Source organism: Dendronephthya gigantea, unplaced genomic scaffold, assembly GCF_004324835.1.
Source record: "Dendronephthya gigantea isolate DGI-Jeju-01 unplaced genomic scaffold, DenGig_1.0 000060F, whole genome shotgun sequence".
Taxonomy (NCBI): Eukaryota; Metazoa; Cnidaria; class Anthozoa; order Malacalcyonacea; family Nephtheidae; genus Dendronephthya; species Dendronephthya gigantea.
The window spans coordinates 984,418-1,001,995 of NW_021163070.1; the positions used below are offsets into that span (position 1 = coordinate 984,418).

Consider the following 17,578-nt stretch of genomic DNA (forward strand, 5'->3'; position numbering starts at 1 on the left):
GCACTAAATATGGAAGTCAGAGAAGGTCCAACCACATCTGCCGCTATTTTCAATAGTTTATTTGGTATCCTGTCTAATCCTTCCGATTTTTTTCATCAATAGTACATAGCATATGACAAATTGTATTTACAGAGGGAGTTTGTAAAGAAAATGTTTTATTTGTAGGTGTGAGATAATGCTCTGGGCTATGTTCAGGGGGAGCCATTTCGTCAGCAAGATTTTTTCCGACATTGGAAAAATAATTGTTAAATGCTTCAGCTATTTCACTTGATGAGGTCAATTCTTGCTCACCTACTTTGACTTTAGGAATTCTTTTCAGTTTACTATTATTTTTTGAACTCAAGTCATTTATTATTTGCCATGTTTTCTTCATATTTCCTTTATTAAGTTCAAGATTTTTTGTGAAATAAGCATGTTTAGCAGTCTTAATTTCATTGTTAATTTTATTTCGGATTTGCCTATATTGATCCCAAACTTCAGGATCCCCTGACAAAATAGCTCTCCTTTTTAGGTGGTCCCTACTAAACATCCGCCGCCTTATTTCAGTTGTAACCCACAGAGATTTTCTGTTTTTAATTCGCCTTGATTTAAGTGGTGCATGTTGATTTATTGTTTCCATTAACAAGCTTTTCCATGCAGCCCACATCTCATTGGGGCCATTGAGAGAGTCTACACTATCCCATTCTTTTTGTTTTAAGTCATTTAGAAAACTTTCCCGGTTGAAATTTTTCATTTGCCTAACAACTTTTGTTTTGTGACCTTCCCGTATAATATGAGCTTTACGAATCAGATAAACTAGTGAGTGATCGCTGATTGATAGATGTATAACGCCTGATTTTACAATATTAGAGGGTGCGTTTGTAAGGCATAAATCTATAAGGGTGCTAGATCTAGAAGTTGTTCGAGTGGGTTCATGTATTAACTGCTCTACACCATAGATATCTAAGACATCTGTTATTAGACGTCTGTTATTTTGACCCTATCTGGTGACTCAGTTGTTGATGTAAAATCAACATTTATATCACCAAGTAGGTAATAATCTAAGTTTTCAGCATCCATCGAGCCAATCATTTTTTCAAATTCTAAGAAGAGACTTACAGGGGAATCAGGAGGTCTATACCAGGTACTTACCAAAATAGATCTTGACCGCGGCTTTTTAATCTCGATGATCAAATTTTCAAGACTCTGGGATTGTAAATCCTCACGTATCTGATAATTTAAATTTGACCGGATATATATACAAATTCCTCCGCCATAACGACCATTCACTTCTTGGTCTCTCCTGACAATTTCATAACCCGGTAGATCTACCTCGTGATCCCCAACTGTAGAGTCGCACTTAGTTTCGTTAATGCATAATATGTCTATTTTTGTACTATTCATAAATATTTTTAATTCGTCAATATGTGCTAATAGACTATTTATATTTAAACTAGCCATAACTAGGCCACGATGAGATGGTATCCTATGAATATTATATGGACTATTTAAGTCGTCATTATTTTCCTCATTAATGACAGACGATGTATTATTCACACTTATCATATCATTAGTATTACCTAATGACTCCCACATGGCATTATCCTAATCCTTTCTATTATAAATATGTTTACTAAAATTACATGCCATCAGACTGGTTCCGACTTTATTCAAATGAATCTTACTTTGATTGAGATGTTCAATAAACATTATGGTCAATAAACTTCCATTGTTTCTGCTGGCAAGACTGTTTGAGCACTGCATTGACCTGATCAACTTTGTTTGTTAAAGCCTTATCATCGTTACGGGTAACTAAGCTAGATATAGCAAACTCCGTTACGGTATTTGAGCGCTCAATCGATTCAGCTAATGAGATTATTTCTTCAGCGCAGACAGTTGAACTCACACGTCCTTTCAGACTATTGGTCCCAACATGTAAGATTAGCTTGTCGGGTTTCTTTCGTAATATTGGTTTAATGTGATCATGCATGTCAAGGGTGTTACAGCCAGGGAATGTTGATACTTGAACTTTAGTATCGGACTTTGACATTCTAAAACAGGGCTTCCACTTGCAAGGAAATTTCCCTGCAAAAGGAAATTTGAGCTTTTTCAAGGAAAAAGACAAGGAAATTACACTTACGAGGAAATGGCCAGGAAATTTTAGTTTAGACATGGAAATTGCAAGGAAATTTTAAAATTTTTTTATATTAGAAAGAAAGTTGAATCGAAAATTGAAGTATGTAATATATTTCCAAAAATTACTATTTGTGAGTTGCTTATATGCAAATACTAAACTTGTTGGCATGAACAGGGATGATTATTCTTCCTCAGAAAGTGAGTCTGAATGTGAAACCAGTGAAAATCAGGAAACTTCTACTTGTCATTCACCGTCAACGTCTTGTCCAAATCCTAAAAAACGAAAGCGACCGAAACAAACGCAATCTTTTGTAGACAGCTGGCTGACAGAACAACAATTTAGCGGCTGGCTAACAAAGCGACTTGGAACTGATCAAAAGCCACAACCATTTTGCAAATCATGCAATAAATTTGTAACTTGCTCGAAAACAGGTTTGAAACGTCACTTAATCAGCAAGTCCCACCAGAATAGATATGCAACGAGTACCGCTAGCTGTAGTACTATTACCAATCTGTTCAATAAGGCCACAAACCGACATGAAACGTGTTCAATTGAAATTAAACTGTGTGCATTCATTGCAGAGCACAACCTGCCACTTTCATTTGCTGAAGACTTAGTGAAACTTCTTCGATCGCTTTTCCCGCTCAACCAGACTTTAAGAAACGTAATGCTTGGTAAACAAAAAGCAACTAACATTGTGCGGCAAGTTATCGGTTTCGACTACTTACATGAAACAATTTCAGCATTGCAATCCCATAGTTACAGTTTGATAATTGACGAGACAACGGACATGAGCACCGCTAAACAACTTGCTGTACTAACCACTTTCTTTGACATGGAAAGTTTTGAGTACAAGTCATTCTTGCTTGACATGGCAGAAATTGTACAAGGAACAGCAGAAGGGATTTATTCGACTGTGAAGCACGTGTTTGCCGAACTGCACATTCCGATGGAAAGAATGATTGGCTACTCATCCGACACGACCAATGTTATGTTTGGCGAATTTAATTCCGTCTCTCAGCTTTTAATGTCGGAGTTCCCAAACGTCTTTTCAGTTAAATGTTCATGCCATCTAATCCATTTAGTTTCATCTTATGCTGCACTGAAACTGCCAAAAGGATTAGAAGATTTGGTCCGCGATGTATATAACCACTTTCATCGCTCATCCAAGCGACAAGAAGTCTACCAGCAGTTCCAAAAATTCTATGATGCTGAACCCCGCAAACTGCTCTCGCTCGGGCAAACTCGCTGGCTTTCTTTACAATTGTGTGTGGACCGCATTTTAGAACAATACCTTGCCTTACAACATTACTTTGTCCTTGTTGCAAACGAAGACCCGACTCATTCAAATGATCACATTCTCAAGGCGCTTCACAATAAGTTCACCCTCGCGTACCTCGAATTCCTTAGCCACCAGCTTGAACGTTTTAATTCATTCAATCGCCTCTTTCAAAGTGAAAGGCCCCTTCTACAAAACCTCAGAAAAGAAGTCGAAGGGATGATAAAATCAATAGAGAGCGATTTTATGTCCATTGCATATGTCAAGCAAACTAAGACAAAAGATATTGATCCAACCAGAGTCGGACATCATCTACCTCTGCATCAAGTCTATATCGGTGTTGCAGCCACTACTACCATGCATGAGATCAAGGCAGGTGCAAAACAGGAGGATGTACAAAAATTTCTGAGCGACTGCAAGAATTTTCTTATCGAGAGCATCTTGCAAATCAAGAAAAGATTTGATTTAGAAGCCGAAATACACGACATTGTTTCTTGTATTGCACCAGAGAACGCTGCCGCTCGTGTTCCACCGTCTTTGATTAACATTATTGAGAAGTTACCTTATTTAAACGAATTCTTGGATACTGCGAAACTTGATCTGGAATGGAGAGAACATGTTTTCGAAGATGGCCTCAAACCTGATCTTCACTGGGATGAATATTGGAAAATTGTTAAAGATGCTAAAACCCCTACAAGAGAGCCCAAGTACCCAAATCTCACCAAATTTGTTGAGATTCTCGCCTCTTTCCCATTCTCTAATGCACCAGTTGAGAGAGTTTTTAGCATATTGAAGCGAGTCAAGAGCGAGCACCGCACATCTCTCAAGTCCTCATCGTTAGTGGCGTTACTTCAATGTAGAATGGCAATGAAGAATGACAAGTTAACATCTGCGAATATGAAACCAAGCCAAAGAGCTTTGGGTCTCGCAGATAAAATGAAAGCTAATGCAACTGATGAACAAGCCAAAGAGCTTAGAAAGAAATTTCTTGACGAGTTATTTGAAGAGAACGCTTGAAATTAAATTGACTAAGATTCGAGCGAGTCACCAGCTAACTGTCTATTCTTGACTATTAAGATATTCCCGGATGTTTTTAAGGAGTTGTTTTGTATATAGAATATAAATTTGATGTTTGAGGTTGTAAATTTGTCACCATGGGAAAAAATTGTTTTTTTTTATCAGGGTAATTTGCAAGGAATTTGCAAGGAAATTAGGCAATTTTGGCAAGGAAATTTTTTCATAAAAAAGGATTTTTTGGCGTCTTAACAGGAAATTTGGCAAATCAATTGTGGAAGCCCTGTTCTAAAACCATTTATAATATAAGTATGATATAACGAGCAATTTGATTGGCTACCGCGCGTGCATTGTGAGGCCATAATGCACGCTTCTGGCTTTTGAAGTTTTTGTTGCTAAGCAACATCTTAAATAACATGTAAGGAGAATTTCATTATTGATCAAATAAATAAATTTTGTTGTTACCCTATAATTTCTTCTTATATTATAAAATAATTAAAAAAGCTCGTCGCGTGCCTTTATGGTATAATAATGCACTCGGGGAAATGTTGGAAGAATACTCGAGAAGCTTGTAAAACACTCGGCTACGCCTCGTGTTTTACAAGCTTCTCTCGTATTCTCCCAACATTCCCCCATCATGCATTATTACACCATAAAGGCACGCGAGTCGTTTTTTAATTCTTAATTAAATGCTTAACCATTGAATCCCCCGCAATTATTACTTTGCTAGATTCTTTGGTGTTATTTCCCTTACTGTTTAACTCCCGATTCACTGTACCTTCATCTTTGGTTTCCTCTGGTGCTGTAAGGACTTCCTTATCAACATTAGCTTTAGTCTGCGTTCGATTTACTTTTGTTTGAGTGTTCTTACGGGGTTTACGTTTCTTCGCTTTAATCCACGAGTCATTAACAGTGTTGTCTTGATTTGTGCCTTGGGCATTATCTTCTTGAAGTATTCTAATCACTGTCGTTAAGCTAGATTTCTCATTCTCAAGTTTTTTAATTTTTGCCTGAAGTTCTTTTATTGTATTGTTGGCTTTTGCAAGATCTTCCCCTAGACGATTATTTTCCGTCCGACATGTATCATCCGACATGTATCATCACATGAATGATTACCATCTTTTAATTCAGTCCGACTTTTGAGAAGTCTTAGATCGCTCTGAATATCCTTAACTATTAAGGCCAGCTCGTTACAACGACATTGCGGTTTTGCCGTACAATCATGACATGATTTTCCAGAATCTGATTTTTCTTGCTGTTGTGTACCACACCCCGTATGCTTATGGCCCACACGCGGAGCTTGATATTCAATAGCTTCATGGTCAATCTCCATAACGCTTAAAGCTTTGTCTTGAGTATATTGCTTATCGCCTTGAATTTGGGCGGGACTCTTAACAGCTAACTCTTTCATCTTCTCGCTTAGGCTCTGTTTCTCATCTTCTTGGATAATTAGTAGCTTTTTACTTTTTCCGTACCACTTTATCGAGTAGCCATCACTTTTGAATAGTTTTACTTCGCCGCCAGGAGACGTCCATTTGCCTCGAAGGTCTAGGTCACTATACACAAACTTTTTCAAGCCTTCTAGACTGTCGTTCCAGATAAATTCTTTGCCTTGGCAAGATTGAGTTTCTTAGATGGTGTTGATGTTGATAGTATATTTGTATCGAGCAAAATCGGTGGGGTCGAGAAGTAATCATCAACAATAACGGAGCTCTCTAGATTAGGTCCGGTCGCCATGATGTCCAGCATGACCAAGGCGCAATTGCTAATTTCCGAATAATACTAGGCAATCATGGACTATAGAATAATAACACATGGTAATTCATTGGACATATTTTATTAAAACAATTTGTAATTCCTCAATAATTTATGAATAATATCAAACTCTTTAAATCATAATATGACACATTTCAGTAAGTTATATATATAGTCCATACTAGTATGTGAAATTTAAAATCTACTGTATACAGAATCTGCTGAAAGAATAGTGAAAATTGCACATGCATCAGTTCATGCAAACACAGCATTGTGTTTTGGTTGGTTTTCTCAATCATAGACTATAGAATAATACTAGGCAATCATGGACTATAGAATAATAACACATGGTAATTCATTGGACATATTTTATTAAAACAATTTGTAATTCCTCAATAATTTATGAATAACATCAAACTCCATTGTAATTATCGCTACTCTGGTTTTAGTAAATGAAAGTAATCACCACACAAAGATTAACTTTCACGACCCAACGTTTCGACACTCCGGTCTAGTGTCTTCATCAGGGGTGATCTGATGTTGAAACTCGGTTCCTTATATACTCTCAAAATGACGTCATCTATTAATCAGATGTAAATACTCTTTTGGCAAATAGCTTCCGTCATCCCTATTAAGGGCACAAAGACTCGCATTAATATGCCAGGCTTCCAAACAACGCCTTTGTCCATAACGATCATTAGTGGTAATGACTTTTGAATCGTTCCACCCAATGTTATGGTTATGGTCATTACCACTAATGATCGTTATGGACAAAGGCGTTGTTTGGAAGCCTGGCATATTAATGCGAGTCTTTGTGCCCTTAATAGGGATGACGGAAGCTATTTGCCAAAAGAGTATTTACATCTGATTAATAGATGACGTCATTTTGAGAGTATATAAGGAACCGAGTTTCAACATCAGATCACCCCTGATGAAGACACTAGACCGGAGTGTCGAAACGTTGGGTCGTGAAAGTTAATCTTTGTGTGGTGATTACTTTCATTTACTAAAACCAGAGTAGCGATAATTACGATGGATTATATACCTGGTTGCCGTGAACTCATAAACTTCAAAACATCAAACTCTTTAAATCAAATCATGTTAATTGTTGTTCATGTTTAAAGTTAATCTCATCTGTCCCCAAATAACAAAACATAGTGCAAAACATAGTACAATAGAAATAAAGGTCTAAAGTGTAAAAAATTGAATTTCTTCCTCATTCTAATTATGTGTACTCTGTGTTTGGGAATGAGACATTGCTTTGTGTAGGTTCTGCCACCTTGGAGATTCGCTTTCTACATAAGAAAACGTCTGCGGTTGGTAAAGGAACATACCAGGTCTATTACCTGGGATACAAGCAGGTTGATAGTGGGCGACCTTGTGGTGGGGTCCCTGACAGCGCCATTGCAAGCATTTGCATACCAGATGCAATTCCTTCACCAAGTGATGTTAGGCAGTTGGTCATTTTTGTTATCGACTTGTCTAGTGCCATGTTTGATCTTTCAAAGGAATCAACCATTTGTTTTTTCAAGGTGGCATCTTTGCATGGGTGGGGAGAAAATGGTCTCTTTGTGCTTGTGACAATCCCTTCTCCATGTGTTTCCTTTTTTTGTCAACAAGCTTTGGGATTTGTGATTCTTTCACAATTGCTGCTAGATTTGTTTCTTTTCCTTAAAACATAAAAAGAGTTATTTATACATGTATACAATGATACTAGATGGGCTATAATACACTCCACTGTCTTACAGCTGTATGTCAAGAAAGGCTTATACCTTTATTTTGTTCCTGTGGTTCTGCATCATCATCAGACACATTGTTGGAGAGGTTGAGCATGTCGACTTCTGCTTCTTCAGCTTCGTTTTCGACATCCTCAACACCAAACGGCAAAGCATAGTTCTCCAGGACTATCTTGCCGCTACCACTTCTCGTGCCTTTGTTAATCGCCGTCCTATAATCCTGACGAATGCTTTTGATTTTTTCTTTAATATGCTCGTATCCTTTTTGAATATGTTTTTTTGCCACGTCTCTCGCTTTCACGAACAATTCTCGTTCATCTTCGTCCATGTCTTTTAGATTTCTCTTGGATTCACCTGCGTCTTTTGGGCCAAACTCGGCAGAATCTTCTGTAGACATACAAAGTCGAATTTCGGTGTACATGCTCTGCAAATCTGCTTCAAAGTCAATGCCTCTATATTCGCACTGTGTCTTGTATTCTTTTAAATATCGCAGTAGTTTCTCAACTAATTCAGCTGACCAAGACCACTTCTTTTGCTTCTTTGAAAAAACGAAAGCCTTGGAAGCTGATGAGGCATGCTGCATTTGTGATTTGGTGTTTGGTTTCACCAAAACATTTTCAATCGGAGCGTTCTCGCCACTAGTTTCATCTTCTATTCTGTTGCTTTGTGTTGATGCGGTTCATCTTCCGCTACTGTTTGTTTCAAGCGCGTAATCTTCTCCTGATATCGCCGAAAATATTTGCCAGGTGTATAAGACATTTTCTCAGAGTAACGCAGTCAGGCGAAGAAGCAAATCTCTGTCACTTCTGCTCGGAACATTACCCGCCTGGCAGGGTAACCCTACCTGAGGCGTTTACATGGCTTATGTAGACAAAAAAATAGCCCTACTGCCAGGGTTACCCTATCTGTTTGATAGGGTAACCCCACTCCTAGGGTGACCCTAGCGCACATGTAAACGGAAACTATAAAACATATTTGACTAGGGTAACCCGCTTGCTAGGGTAACCCTTCTGCTAGGGTCACCCTACCTCCATGTAAACAGGGCCTTAGATAGAAGGATAAAGATTTTAACATAATCATCATATTTTTTGATATGGTGCAACAAGATGTTGCTCAATTCATTGAAACGAAAAAAACCTGTAAGACCAACAGCGGAGATGTAGGCCACCCTTAAAGTGCCCCTGACACAAAATGCGATTTTTACACCACTGAAAGTATGCATGTGTTTGAGTATTATGGTGAAAGAATTTTTCGATTTCATAAAAAGGAACAATTTTTAGAGCCGTTTATATCCAAATATTTTTGCACCCATGTCCGTCGTAACAGGAGACTGAAACTAGTGATTTTTGTGACGTCACGCAAGTGAGTCGCTGTGAATTCACAGTACTTTCCCTAGCGTTTATCTGCTGTTTTGGATACAAATTATTTCGAATAATGTCAACCAAAGAATCCAATTCTGATACCAGTCATCAGTCTGATGACTCTGATATCAATTTTATACCTGGCGTCTTCGAAATAGAAGATGCTGAAGAATACAAGCGCCTGAAGCGGGGTGTAAAACGCGCACGCGAAGATGACGACGTGGAAAATGTGGCCAGTTTTGGCATATTCCGAAGAACCTCTGGCTGACGAAGAATGGACATCCAACTACCAAAAATCACAGAACGAACGCATAGAGTTTAAAGAGAAACTGCGTGAACGGTTTGCAAACTCGATAGAAGTTAGCAAATGGTAAGAAAGCATTGCAAATACAATGAGCTTTCGCAACAAGCAACATAATTATAAATTGACATTGTGATCACCATGTGCTGAACTTTTGTCCTTTTAGGTGTAAGTGTGGAAACTGTAGAACGGAGCTTCTTAGTAATTCGAATGAATGCATATGCTGCTGCGAAATAGATGAATGTGGGCAGTCACTTGTAAGCGGACAAGTACTCGCGGATATTGGCGAAGACGCAAATTTAAAGTGTGTGACCGACCACCCAGGTTTTAATCCTGTTTGCCTAAACGAGTGGAGTCTACGGATGGCAGCCGATAAGTACAAAACAAAAAATAAAACTAAATATAGTCAGTTGGACTCCGAAAACAAGTGAAACATATAGGTGTTTTGTCTGTAAATTTGTCGTACATCTATTTAATATAGTTATAACTGGTATGTATCTGTTCCATGGCCATATATAAATATATCAATTATCTATTAAACAGACTCCTGCGAAGTATCTTATATAGAGAATTCACTCGGTTGGTGTATGGTGTACTTGGAAATAAAAGAATACCATTGCCATCTTGTTGTTACACATTAATAAGAGAAACATTCCCAGTTGAAAAGGTTGAGGAGGTCACAGGATATGCAGACTTGGAGTGACCGGTATTTAGAGTATATATGTATTTAGAATGTATGTATATAGTATTTATGAATTTTCAGTTGCCACATTTCCCTGCGTGTTATTTCGTGGACAGTCAGTAACATATTTGTGGCCTTTCATGGGATGTTTGCACTTGCTCTTTGAACTTCTGAGACTGGAGAAGAAAAAATTAGACACTACCAAAAGGAATATTTGTTATACAACCATTACCTGGAGTTGTGGGCAGAACATCTTGAGTCACCATGATTTTTTTGTCCTTTATATTTAGCAACTGCTTCAGTCTTTGTTTCCTTTGTTAGCATGGTGTTCATAGGCTCTGGGGCTGTATCTTTCAGCCTTTTTGCAGCATCTACTAAATCCTTCTTTGTTGCTTTCAAGAATGTTTCATATATATCTTGAACATATCCTACCAACAGTTTGTGTTTTGTACCAGATTTTAGTAAAATCATATTAATGATATTCAATGATTATAAGGATTTTATATAGCATAGTCTAATTATGTTATACAAACATATGTAAACCTATGCATGCTAACTCACCAAATTTTGGTGCAATTCGGACCTAGCTCACTGTTGCCTCGCCATTTTAAAATTTGGGGGTACTGGTAGGTTATTCTAATTTTTCCCCGGCTATCTGCTTTTCTGATGTCCAAATCTCGTTGCAGGTTTAGATTGAAATGCATAATAGTCAAAATATGTCTATACGTTAAAGGCTAGAATGTCTACATGTATATATAGTTATTAGTATCCAAGTATTGAATTATCTATTCCCCAAATATGAAGCATTCCAATCCAAATGTGTACCTGTAGGAGGTGTTTTCTAAATACTAACCTACAGTATTGTCCAACATAGCTATATGCTATCATTTTGGGAGCAAAAAGGTTTAACACACTGTGAAAACCTTCTAAACAGCTAGTCTGATCCAATGGAGATGCTTTTTGAATTCCTTTAACAAGCCTTGCATTAGTTAGTGCAGCAGAAACTCTCTCATGCAGTGGTGAACCTGTAGAAAGACAGTTAGGAAATAAGTTCAGTAATTGCTAAAAGCATAGTCACCTTCAATGTTAAAGTCATCTGTAGAATTTCATATTATACAGCAAACAACCAAAATTGAAGGCATAAATTCTAAAATATTACCTTCTGTTAACCATGTCCTTGGTTCAATATTGGCTGGATGTGCACATTCCTGAAATAAGGGATCGTCACGGTTGGAGTGCTTATTCACTACAGGGTGTATAAAAAAAGGTCCCAAATGTAAAATTTTCGTTTTTCAGGATATTTTGTAGAATTTGGCAAATTTTTGTGTTCCTAGAGATAGTTAAGACTATCTGTTATACCTAGGGCAAGTTTGGTTTTTCATTAACAAAATTATGTTACCGGGGGGGGGGGGTGGTTCCTTTCCACTGATATTGAGAGGGGTTGTGCGCGAAAATGTGAAGCTGAAATCGAGACATTATTTAGCTGTCTCAAAGTAGGAAAGCTTTTGAATAAACTGTCAAAGTTTCAGGAAAAATAATGCATACTGGGAGCAATGCGCGACCCCTAAAGGTGACAAATATTTCATTGCACGCAGTGGATTAATTGCATCGTTGATTTTAGCGTGACCAATCTCATACAAGGTGGGCAAATGAATGAATTAAAGCGAGAAACTGAACACAAAAACAAAACGATTTATTCGTGATCTTAATCCTCAGCATGTCTACCATTTCATTCTAAGCAAACTGCGGCTCGTCTAAGCAAAGTAAACACTGAACAGCAAACCATTTGTCTGTCTGGCCATTTGCCTAGATTTGCCGGTGTTAGCGTAGGCGATTTGCAAGAAAGAACTTTGAACGAAATTGAGAATTTGAGGTAGGACATACAAAGGGTTTGCCGTTCAGGTGTTTACCATGCTCAGTCGAGCCGCAGTTTGCTTAGAAAGAAATGGTGGAAATGTTGATGATTAACATCACGAGTAAAAATCTTGTTATTAAATCGCTTCGTATTTTTGTTCAGTTTCTCGCTTTAATTTATTCATTTGCCCAGCCTTGCACGAGGTCGGTCACGCTAAAATCAACGATGCATTTAATCCACTGCACGCGCAATGGAATATTTGTCACCTTTAGGGGTCGCCCGTTGTTCCCACTATGCATTATTTTTCCTGAAACTTTGACAGTTTATTAAAAAGCTTTCCTACTTTTAGACAGCTAAATAATATCAGCTTACAATATCAATTTCAGCTTCACATTTTCGTGCGCAAGCCCTCTCAATATCAGTGGAAAGGAACCACCCCCCTGGTCACCTTATTTTTTTAATGAAAAATCAAACATGGCCTAGGTGTACTAGATAAGTCTTAACTATCTCTAGGAACACAGAAATTTGCCAAATTCTACAAAATATCCTGAAAAACGAAAATTTCACATTTGGGACATTTTTTTTGATACACCCTGTATCTGCCTCAAAAATGACTTAAACTTTGCCCATATCACAAGTCCATTTCCACTGTATGTTGATGTTGCACTCCAGTGTAAATGGTTTTCACAAGGTTTTATCCAACCATTCAGCGATTCAAAGTCATTTTCCTTGGCTTTTTTTGACAAAACTTTTCGAATTTCTAAAATCAGAATATATAATCGGAATGAATATTATAGCCAATGTATTCTTTGGGGTACAGTTTTTTCAGTAAACATGACAGGAAATACCAATGCGCTGTCATTTACTTTTCTTTAAATGCCATACATCAAAATAATGTATGATTTTCTTTAATGTTGTTCTCATATATTTTGCAATGGATGAATGTCTGTCAGATATGAATGTTGCTACAAGTATTCCATAAGCAATAATGAACTCCATACACATCTTGAAACACATGAACTCCATAGCTGTACTGCTTCCTGCTTGATTTCTCTAAAAGTACACAATAGCAGATTTTATTATTTTTTTACCTAAATATTAGAAATAATGCATTCATTACCTGAACAAGGTTGAAGTGTATGATTTTTCCAAACGTGCAGGAAAATATTGTGTAAGCACAGTATTTTGCTGAGTGTCCCATGCTATAATGACGACCATCCCTGGAGATCACAACACCATCCCTTATTTCCTTAGCCTTTTCAAGCAATTCCTTTTGGTAATTTTTCCAGTGCAACTCAATAGATGGAAATAACGACCTCTACAAAGAATATTTTTATGAACTAAGTTAGATTCGTCATGTTTTCATAGAAGATATCAAACTGCTATTAATAATTTGTGTATATGCTTGGCATGAAACTAATAAACATGCTAGTCAGAGACATTACTTACTCTCTGATAACGGAAATAAGTACGTAAGGAAATGCATGAAAGACCCATGTGGGAAAGTATTTGTTGTACTTTAGTCATTGAAGCACCACTAAATAGAGTTGCCATGGACAAAAGGAACTTGCCGGCAGAAATTCTCATGTTTGGCATGTCTGGTTGACTTTCCCAAGTGGAGACCTTCTGCTTGGATGTTGGATTACAACAATCTTTGTAGCAATTTGATGCGTCTCAATCAAAGGGTCATTAGACTTGCAGGAGTGACAAAATTTAAATAAGATTAAGAGTTTTGTCCAGAAAACAATAAACTTGGGTTCTGTTCGAATATTGCCATCTATTGTAAAGCCTGTTGGAAACCTGTCAATCACAAAAATTATACTATTAATGTTAAATGCAATTCAGAAAGGAAATATCCACAGAAACCACAATGCTAGCATGATGCAGGAAGAGTCTGATCACATAAAGGTGAATGTCAAAGCAGTACAGCAACAGAACAACTCGAGGCCGGCGCTTTTTAAATAGTCATGCTAAACTTCCCAAAGACTTTGACTAAAGAAATAACTGGAAAGTTATGATTTCTGAAAAATATGTTTAGATCAAGCCCGAACCACGACCATTGCTCACGACAATAATTTTTAAATCGCTTAATGGAAAGCTCTCAAGGAGATAGATATTTGCCGACTGGACGCAGACTTTTTATTGAATGGAGAGTGTCACACCTCCCACACTCCTTCTAGGGACGACTTTGGTTACATTGATCTATAACTCTCTGTGTTTACAAATACAACCACGAAAATTGTAAATATGGTTGTAAACATCATATTTAATAATCGGTGGTGCTTTTAGGTGGCATTTACACGGTCACTTCCATATGTTGCCGACATGAAGTCCAACATATTAATTTCCACCAAGAAGGATGCAGGTAGTGTTATGGGTCTGGGGATTCAGGATGGCCAGATCAGTTTGTTCCAGCAGAAGAGATGTGCAAACTCTGTTCGTCTCTTTTGTCCGAGCCGATGTTTCATCCAGGTCAAAGAGGAAAATCATACCTATTAACAGAAATGAACCCATTTACAGAAATAGAAATTAAAGTAAAGTTTTGCAAAAACAACAAGTGCAGAGCCATGCATCAATCAATTCCCACAGAAATTGGTAAGCAGATTCTATAGTTTATGTACTAGTGATTTTTTGAGTTGTAACTTTGGTTTAATTATAGAAAACACCATTCATGGGGAAACAATGACGTTAGAATCGAATCGCATTATTATAGTGAATGTTTTAAAATCTCGGCTTCAAGGATCTCATGCATATGAAAACATCAAGGAGCAGGCCAGCAAAAGCCAGCTAGCCCGGCTTAGTGGGTTGAACCCGTGGGCCGACTCATAACGGGGCATATATATACGATAACTTTTTTTAAAATGATTTTGGTCCCCTTTCATCAGTTTGCCAACTAGTAAGTATAAATAGATGCATTAATCTTTCTAAATATCAAGAGGACACAAGTCATTTTAAAAGCTATTATTTAATTTTTTTGAAATTTCAAAGAGATTTGCGATGCATTATGCAAATAATATTTTCTGCTAGTGAATGTTGGAATGAAGTAAAAATTTTCAAGCCGTCAGCATCACGCCAAAAACGGCTTCAACATTTTATCATTTATTATCCTTACCATTTTAGGTTTGTTTAATATCTCGGACAAGATAATGGTTTCATTATCCATATTGCTGGAACTCAGAGAGTTTTTTAAAACCCGGACATCCTTTGACCAACATAATAAATGCCAAGTTTAACACTCTTTTGATGAGAAGCAGACAGGTAATAATGACCATGCATGCATAATTCCGTAGATTTTATAAAAGTGCTTTAACTAGTTTTGCTATATAGCTATAGCGTAATCTATATGGTACCTTTTACCATAGATTTTCCTAATTTCTATATTATGTAATCATACACCTCCGGCGCACTGTCTCATGTATAATTATTATATGCTTGACTATACGGCAAACATAAAATTAATTCACCATATATGCAACTATATATGTTTAGGTAAATCCATTATCCCTATAACGAGATCGAATGTCTAAAAGATCTTGTTTATAATGGATTCATGGCATTTGAGGCAATCACTGAGAGGAATCTGGACAGTGTTGTTTGTGGAATATGTGGAGTGTGCTCTGAAGTTTGTTTGGAGATAGGAATGAAAAAAACTGCTGCAACAATTTACAGGTTTGTTAACGCTGTTTTATGAATAGTGTTGAAACAAATATAAAATCATTGATAGTATATGCAATGATGTACCTGTTCATGATTTAATTAAGTGTATATAGCTAGTGCATTAAAATACAATATAAATTTGTCAAATTTATATAAATAACATATACCAAGGAAAACGAACAACACGGTAGCATGATTTCATCACAGGAATTATTGTCAAGAATTAAATATAGAGCAATAGAAAAGGCTGTTTACACAAGAAACGAAAATGCGTTCAACATCAAGATCGAAGAATTGCCGCCAATAATGCCTGATGCCATGCGAAATGACAACACAATAAACTCCGAACACGAGAAACAGAGTGCCTTTTTAAAATCTTCCCAGTATGATGGTTCGTTTTATTAATATCCCAGTAGTATTGTTTCCTGCAATCTGATTGGCTACGCAAGTGTCCTGTATGAGGCCGTACAGACAGCGCGAGATTGAAAAGCACAGAGCCAACTCTAAAAAATGAATTTGGACCGCAAGAAAAAAAAATCTATTATTTACCAGTTTGGTGGTCCGTATAGGGAAATATTTCCCTTGGTGTTTTTGATGCCAACAATGTTCCATGCAATGTTACAATTAAATGCAATTTAATCAAGTTTAATAAAAAAAAAGTATAAATGTGTGTACAACTTTCTCATGATGCTAATTTCAATATATTGCAACTTTAGACAAAACTGGTCAGTAACATTTACAGCCTATATGCATCTATTACAATCGGTCTGAGTCCATGCCACAACTTTTCCAAACTTTCTGGGAAAACCGGTGGATTTTATCACATCCTTTGTCGCCATGGGGTAAGTATATCAAGACCAAATATGTATTAAAGGTAACTATAGTGGGTTCAATCATGTTTTTAGCAGGGTAGATCTTACCTGCATATAATGAAGTCAAAGTTTCTACATGTATTACTACAAAACGTGCCGGCATCTCAAGGCTATATTTGCAAGCTATATAGTGGAATACGGGAATACTGGCAGCTAGCCTATAGAGAAATATTTTGAAATTTAATTGTGAAATTTATCTGATAGTCGGTAGCTGTGGTTAAAAGTGCGAAGTAGCTAGCATTGCATAGCGTGAAATAGCGAAAAACATTATGTGTACTACAAACAATATATTATATGCATGTGTATATATACAATATACTAAAATAAATTTTATGCTTTGCAGTGTACTGTCGCATCAAAGTCTCTCGGCTTGACCGAGTCTGTACGAGATGCTGCAGACTTGTATTTGTCATTAAAATACAAGCCTATAGTTTTTATCAATGACACACCATGTGGGTTGGCACAACATATGGAATGTAGATGTCCAGAAATCTGTGCAAATTTATGGGGAAATAGAGGTGGTTGTTTTGAAACACCAACAACTGAAAGGGATCAAATGAATGTATCCAGAAACAAGAAAAACATTGTATAATTATCTCATGTATTATTATCTCATGCAGGTATTTGCATTTGCAGTAACAAAAATACTGTTTTGGAATATATAAGAATAGAAGCTAGCTGGCTCTTTTATTTTGGTATATTAGGCCTAATAGTTTCCTGGGCTTACTTTATGTTACAAAGAACCACAACATTCCAGCAATAGTTCCACCTGAGTACAAAATAAATGGTACTGTGTACATGGAAGCCGAAGAAAATTTGTGTTCACCCTGCTACTGGTACAACTGACCGCTACATCTTGGGCAACAGGTTCCATTCATCCACAAATCCTCATAAGTCGCCTCTATGTGCGTATCACGATGTCAATCTTTGTGATCAGGCAAACAGCGTGG

The 17,578-nt window shown here is 37.1% G+C and overlaps 1 pseudogene; it reads right to left on the minus strand.

The window, feature by feature from the left end:
* Positions 1-7,691: 7,691 nt before the first annotated feature.
* LOC114530157 lies at positions 7,692-15,848 on the minus strand (annotated as a pseudogene).
* Between the last annotated feature and the right edge of the window lie 1,730 nt (positions 15,849-17,578).